The following is a 5,847-nucleotide window of genomic DNA, read 5'->3' as shown; positions in this document are numbered from 1 at the left end:
GGTTCCACCTCCAGGCCGAGGCTCTGGCTGTGCCCAGGGCCTTGCGAGTTGAGCAAACACCACGCGCCCCATGGGCCTCCGCGACCGAGGGCCTGAGAGCCGGCCTTGCCCACCCCCACCCCGTGACCCGCGCCAGGCATGTCAGGTCCACCCATCTTGTGGGTCGGCCTCAGATGCCAGGGCCGCCCATCTTGATGCCAGGGCCGCCCACCTTGATGCCAGGCCCGCCCATCCTGTGGGTCGGCCTCAGATGCCAGGGCCGCCCACCTTGATGCCAGGCCCGCCCATCCTGTGGGTCGGCCTCAGATGCCAGGGCCGCCCATCTTGATGCCAGGCCCGCCCATCCTGTGGGTCGGCCTCAGATGCCAGGCCCACCCATCTTGATGCCAGGGCCGCCCATCTTGTGGGTCGGCCTCAGATGCCAGGGCCGCCCATCCTGTGGGTCGGCCTCAGATGCCAGGTCCGCCCATCTTGATGCCAGGGCCGCCTATCTTGTGGGTCGGCCTCAGATGCCAGGTCCGCCCATCTTGATGCCAGGGCCGCCTATCTTGTGGGTCGGCCTCAGATGCCAGGTCTGCCCATCTTGTGGGTCGGCCTCAGATGCCAGGGCCGCCCATCCTGTGGGTCAGCCTCAGATGCCAGGGCCGCCCATCTTGATGCCAGGCCCGCCCATCCTGTGGGTCGGCCTCAGATGCCAGGCCCACCCATCTTGATGCCAGGGCCGCCTATCTTGTGGGTCGGCCTCAGATGCCAGGTCCGCCCATCTTGATGCCAGGGCCGCCTATCTTGTGGGTCGGCCTCAGATGCCAGGTCTGCCCATCTTGTGGGTCGGCCTCAGATGTCAGGTCTGCCCATCTTGTGGGTCGGCCTCAGATGTCAGGGCCGCCCATCCTGTGGGTCGGCCTCAGATGCCAGGGCCGCCCATCCTGTGGGTCGGCCTCAGATGCCAGGTCCGCCCATCCTGTGGGTCGGCCTCAGATGCCAGGGCCGCCCATCCTGTGGGTCGGCCTCAGATGCCAGGGCCGCCCATCCTGTGGGTCGGCCTCAGATGCCAGGGCCGCCCATCCTGTGGGTCGGCCTCAGATGCCAGGTCCGCCCATCCTGTGGGTCGGCCTCAGATGCCAGGTCCGCCCATCCTGTGGGTCGGCCTCAGATGTCAGGGCCGCCCATCCTGTGGGTCGGCCTCAGATGCCAGGGCCGCCTATCTTGTGGGTCGGCCTCAGATGCCAGGGCCGCCCATCTTGTGGGTCGGCCTCAGATGCCAGGTCCGCCCATCTTGATGCCAGGTCCGCCCATCCTGTGGGTCGGCCTCAGATGCCAGGGCCGCCCATCCTGTGGGTCATCCTCAGATGCCAGGGCCACCCATCCTGTGGGTCGGCCTCAGATGCCAGGGCCGCCCATCTTGATGCCAGGGCCGCCTATCTTGTGGGTCGGCCTCAGATGCCAGGGCCACCCATCCTGTGGGTCGGCCTCAGATGCCAGGTCCGCCCATCTTGATGCCAGGCCCGCCCATCCTGTGGGTCGGCCTCAGATGCCAGGTCCGCCCATCCTGTGGGTCGGCCTCAGATGCCAGGGCTGCCTATCTTGTGGGTCGGCCTCAGATGCCAGGTCCGCCCATCTTGATGCCAGGGCCGCCTATCTTGTGGGTCGGCCTCAGATGCCAGGTCCGCCCATCTTGATGCCAGGGCCGCCTATCTTGTGGGTCGGCCTCAGATGCCAGGTCTGCCCATCTTGTGGGTCGGCCTCAGATGTCAGGGCCGCCCATCCTGTGGGTCGGCCTCAGATGCCAGGTCCGCCCATCTTGATGCCAGGTCCGCCCATCCTGTGGGTCGGCCTCAGATGCCAGGTCCGCCCATCTTGTGGGTCGGCCTCAGATGCCAGGGCTGCCCATCTTGTGGGTCGGCCTCAGATGTCAGGGCTGCCCATCTTGTGGGTCGGCCTCAGATGCACACTTCCTCTAGAGAGCCAGTGACCTTGTGAGGCACCGCCCCGCCAGCAAGGGAAATCCCCACGCTGCCCAGCTGTGGAGGAGGCCCCAATTTGGGGAAGCACCAGCAATTCTGAGGGAAGACCACAGAGCACCAGAGCATCCACCACCCCACTCCGCACACCTAGAACTCAACAACCAAAAGGACAGTGACAAAAGTGAACTCTACAACTCGTGGGGGGGGGGCTGGGAGAGAGGGAACAGATGACACTGTACAAAAGGAAATGCACTCGTTACCTGATTCATGTGATCGTAATCCCTCTGTACTTCACCTCTATAATAACAATAAAGTAAGTCAATAAAATACAACTTTTAAAGGAAACTAGCCAGATTTTAAAGAGGGCAAAGGCCAGGCTCTGGCGGCTCACACCTATAGTCTTAGCTCCTCAGGAGGCTGGAATCTGAGGATCAAGGTTTGAAGCCAGCTTGGGCAGGAAGGTCTGAGAAACTCTTATCTACTGAGAACCACCAAAAGCTGCAAGTGTTGCTGTGACTCAAGGGGTAGTCACTTCAAGTGAAAAACCAAGGGGCCAGTATCCAGGCGCTGAGTTCAAGTCCTAGTAACAGCATGAAATAAAACGGACAGAGGATTTGAATGGCTAGACTCCAACCTGATCTACAAATGGCTAAGCGGCTCAGGAAACCGTCTTCAATGCCACCAATCACTGGGGAAATGTAAGGCACGAGGAAGCCAACACACACACACAAAAACCAAGTGTGGAGAAGGGAAGTTCTGTGCACCTTGGGTGAACTGCACACGTGTGGCCACTATGGAGGCCATAAAAGCTGGATGTGGTGGTGTGTGCCTGTCACCCTGACTACGCAGGAAGCGTAGGCGAGAGGCATGCAATCCAGACTGGCCCGCGCACAAAAACTCAAGACCCTCGCTCCAGAAAATAACCAGAGCAGAGAGCCGCCCCCGGCATGGCTCGGGGGTACAACACTCTCCTAGCAAGCTTCGGGCCTTGAGTTCAAGCCCTGTACAGCAACAAGGAACGCTCTGAAGGCTCTTATCACAGCAGTGTGAATGATTTACCGTGACTGCACTGTGTGAATCACACTAGCTACAGCGTGCAAGGCTGAGGTTATCTAACTTTCGCCGCAGTAATAAAAGCGAATAGGCCACAAGAAAATGTGGTGACGGATGTAGGCTCTGAATAAAGAGCTCCTGCCCCTCAGGAATGAAACAGCCACGCCGAGCTCGGCACGAGGAGCACACGGTCCCCCACAGGGCACGGCATGGACGCGCACAGGAGGTGCAGGACAGAAAAGAGGAACGAGCCACTCGACTTGTGAGAAGCATGCAGGAGAGGGAGGAAGAGAAGACCACACCCTCAGGACCAAGGACAGCACCCCGGTCCCGGGAAGGCGCTCTCTCCCCGGGGGCCCCCTTCCTTCCAGCTATGGTGGGGAGGGTCAAATAGGAGGATCAAGGACCAAGGGCAGGCCCAGGCAGAAGGCGAGACCCCGGCTCAATAACAAGTACAAAGAAAGGTGGAGGCACGGATGCGCGGGGAGCACCTGCCGAGCAAGCACCAGGCCCTGGGTCGAGCACACCTGTGTGAGATGCTGATTCAGGCACCTGATTCAGGCTCGGCCCCGCAGCGGCCCCTCGGGGGCTGTCCGCTGCGCCTGTTCCGCGGTCGCCAGGCAGGGCCGCAGGTGCGCAGCGGACAGCCGGCATGGAACTGAGGAAAGCCGCTCCTTTGGCCTAGGCGGGGGCAATGCCTGCAGTTCTCAGTGTGACCACTGGTGGGCAGTGATTGCCCCCCCCCCCCCCGCCACCCCCTCAAGTCATTCCAGGAACCCTCGCAGAAGCAGCAGCCCCTGGTGGAACCCACATCAGCAACCCCCTGGTTACAGGCCTTCTCAGCACAGGCCAGCTGCAGATCCCCTCGAGTCTTCGTGGTCTCTGCGGTTAAGAGCATCTGCAAGTGAATGACGGACTAATACAATCCTGCCATACAAAATGGAGTTTGGGGAACAGTCATGACCGTGTCTGACCCGACGCCCCATGGTGTGCGAGGATCTCCTCCCTGCCCGGTCCCTGCCCTGCGCTCAACTCTCTTCCTGAGCTGGCCTTGATTTCAGACGGTGCCGCCCCCTCTGTGTCCCTTAAAGCTCAGCGGGAAGCTGGGCTCCTATTCTGAAGGCTGAGGGACAGTCTTCCTATGTAGCTCGGGCTGGCCTCAAACTCACAAGGCTCCCGCCTCGGCCTCCCAAGTGCTGGGGTTAGAGGCAGGCACAGCACGCCCAGCGCACCGTCTGTGCTTCTGGAAGCAGGGCTGGGCTTTTTGGAGGGTGAGCTGGTGAGGATCAAGAGTTCATCTGACTCCAGGAAAAGCTGAATTCATAGTCTGGAGGCAAATATTCACAGCCACAAGTAATCTAGAATATATAATTTTCTTTGCTTTCTAATTCTGACTTTTAATATTTCTTCTGTGGCTTAGCACTTTGTTAGCTAGATGCATATTCGCTTTTTTATAGTAGATAATTGTATCATCCAGGAACTATGTTTGGTTGCTGTTGCCAGTTTAAAAACTCACAAAAGGGCACTCTAATCCTAGCTACTCAGGAAGCTGAGATCTGAGAATCACAGTTCAAAGCCAGCCTGGGCAGGAAAGTCTCTGAGACTCTTATCTACAATTAACCACTGAAAAAAATGGAAGTGGAGCCTTGGCTCAAAGTGGTAGGGCGCTAGCCTTGAGAAAAACAATCTCAGGGACACCGCCCAGGCCGAGTTCAAGCTCCAGGACCAGCACAAAAACCAAAAGGCAACACGCCTCACCGAAGGAGCAGGCCGCACCGACTACCGGGGGAGACACCAGCACGCCGCCCTCTTTAAGGAAGCCTCGATCCAGAACGCAGTGAAGACATGCCATCCTGACGGTTGCCTTTTTTTTTTTTTTGAGCCTTGTGATTACTAGACAAGCACTCTACCGCTTGAGCCACGTCTCCAGGTCTTTAGCTTTTTTGTCTGTCTGTTGCTTTGTGTTTCCAGACCTGGCCCCGGTGTGGGCCTGAATCACTGTCTCTGCCCCCTGAGCAGCGGGGCTGACAGGGGTGAGCACCTGGCAGGACATATTAGACTGAGGTGGCTTCTCTGGTTTACCCTCATGATCGCCGCGTCCACGCCACGCCTTCTTTATCCACTCATCTGCCGTGGGCCCTCGGGCTGGCTCCGCACGTGGCTGTGGCGATGGATGGAGCTGTGCACCCAGGAGCTGCACTGCGGGATGACGTTTCTGGGGGGGTCTTGATTCTGGTTTTCCGAGGAACCTCCACGGTGACTCCCTCGTGACGGTGCCGCCCGCGTTCCCCCAGCACCGTCGACCCCGCCCACGCCCTCAGCCACGTTCAAGGGCTCTGCTGCCCATCCTGGCCCAGGAGAGATGGGATCTCAGGAGAGTTCCATTTGTCGTTACTTTGGGCTAAGTATGGCGAATTCTTCTTCATGTGTTTATTACCCAACTGCTTTTCTTCTCTTGAGAACTACCTGCTCAACCCATCTGCTAAAAGCAAACACAGATTAAATGCAATTCATGCCGAAGTAACACGGCCTGCTTCAGCAAAATAGAAAAAAAATTCTAAAAATGTAGACGGAAGCCCAAAGACCCCCAAATGGCCCCAGCAATTCTGAGTAAAAAGAGCAAGGCTGGATGTATCACAGTGCCAGACGTCAGCTTCCAGAGCCATGGCGACAGAAACATCACGACACTGACACAAAAACAGACATGTAGACAAACTGGCCCAGACATGAGCACACACAGTCATGTCCCTCCTGTTGGGGTTCAGCTTTGGCCTTGAGGGGGAAGGGCAGAGGAGAGCGCTCCCGAGATGCCGCCCTCCCCCCAGCCCTG

The sequence above is a fragment of the Perognathus longimembris genome, chromosome 14 (genome assembly GCF_023159225.1).
Source record: "Perognathus longimembris pacificus isolate PPM17 chromosome 14, ASM2315922v1, whole genome shotgun sequence".
NCBI lineage: Eukaryota > Metazoa > Chordata > Mammalia > Rodentia > Heteromyidae > Perognathus > Perognathus longimembris.
Note: the sequence above shows the minus strand (reverse complement) of the source record.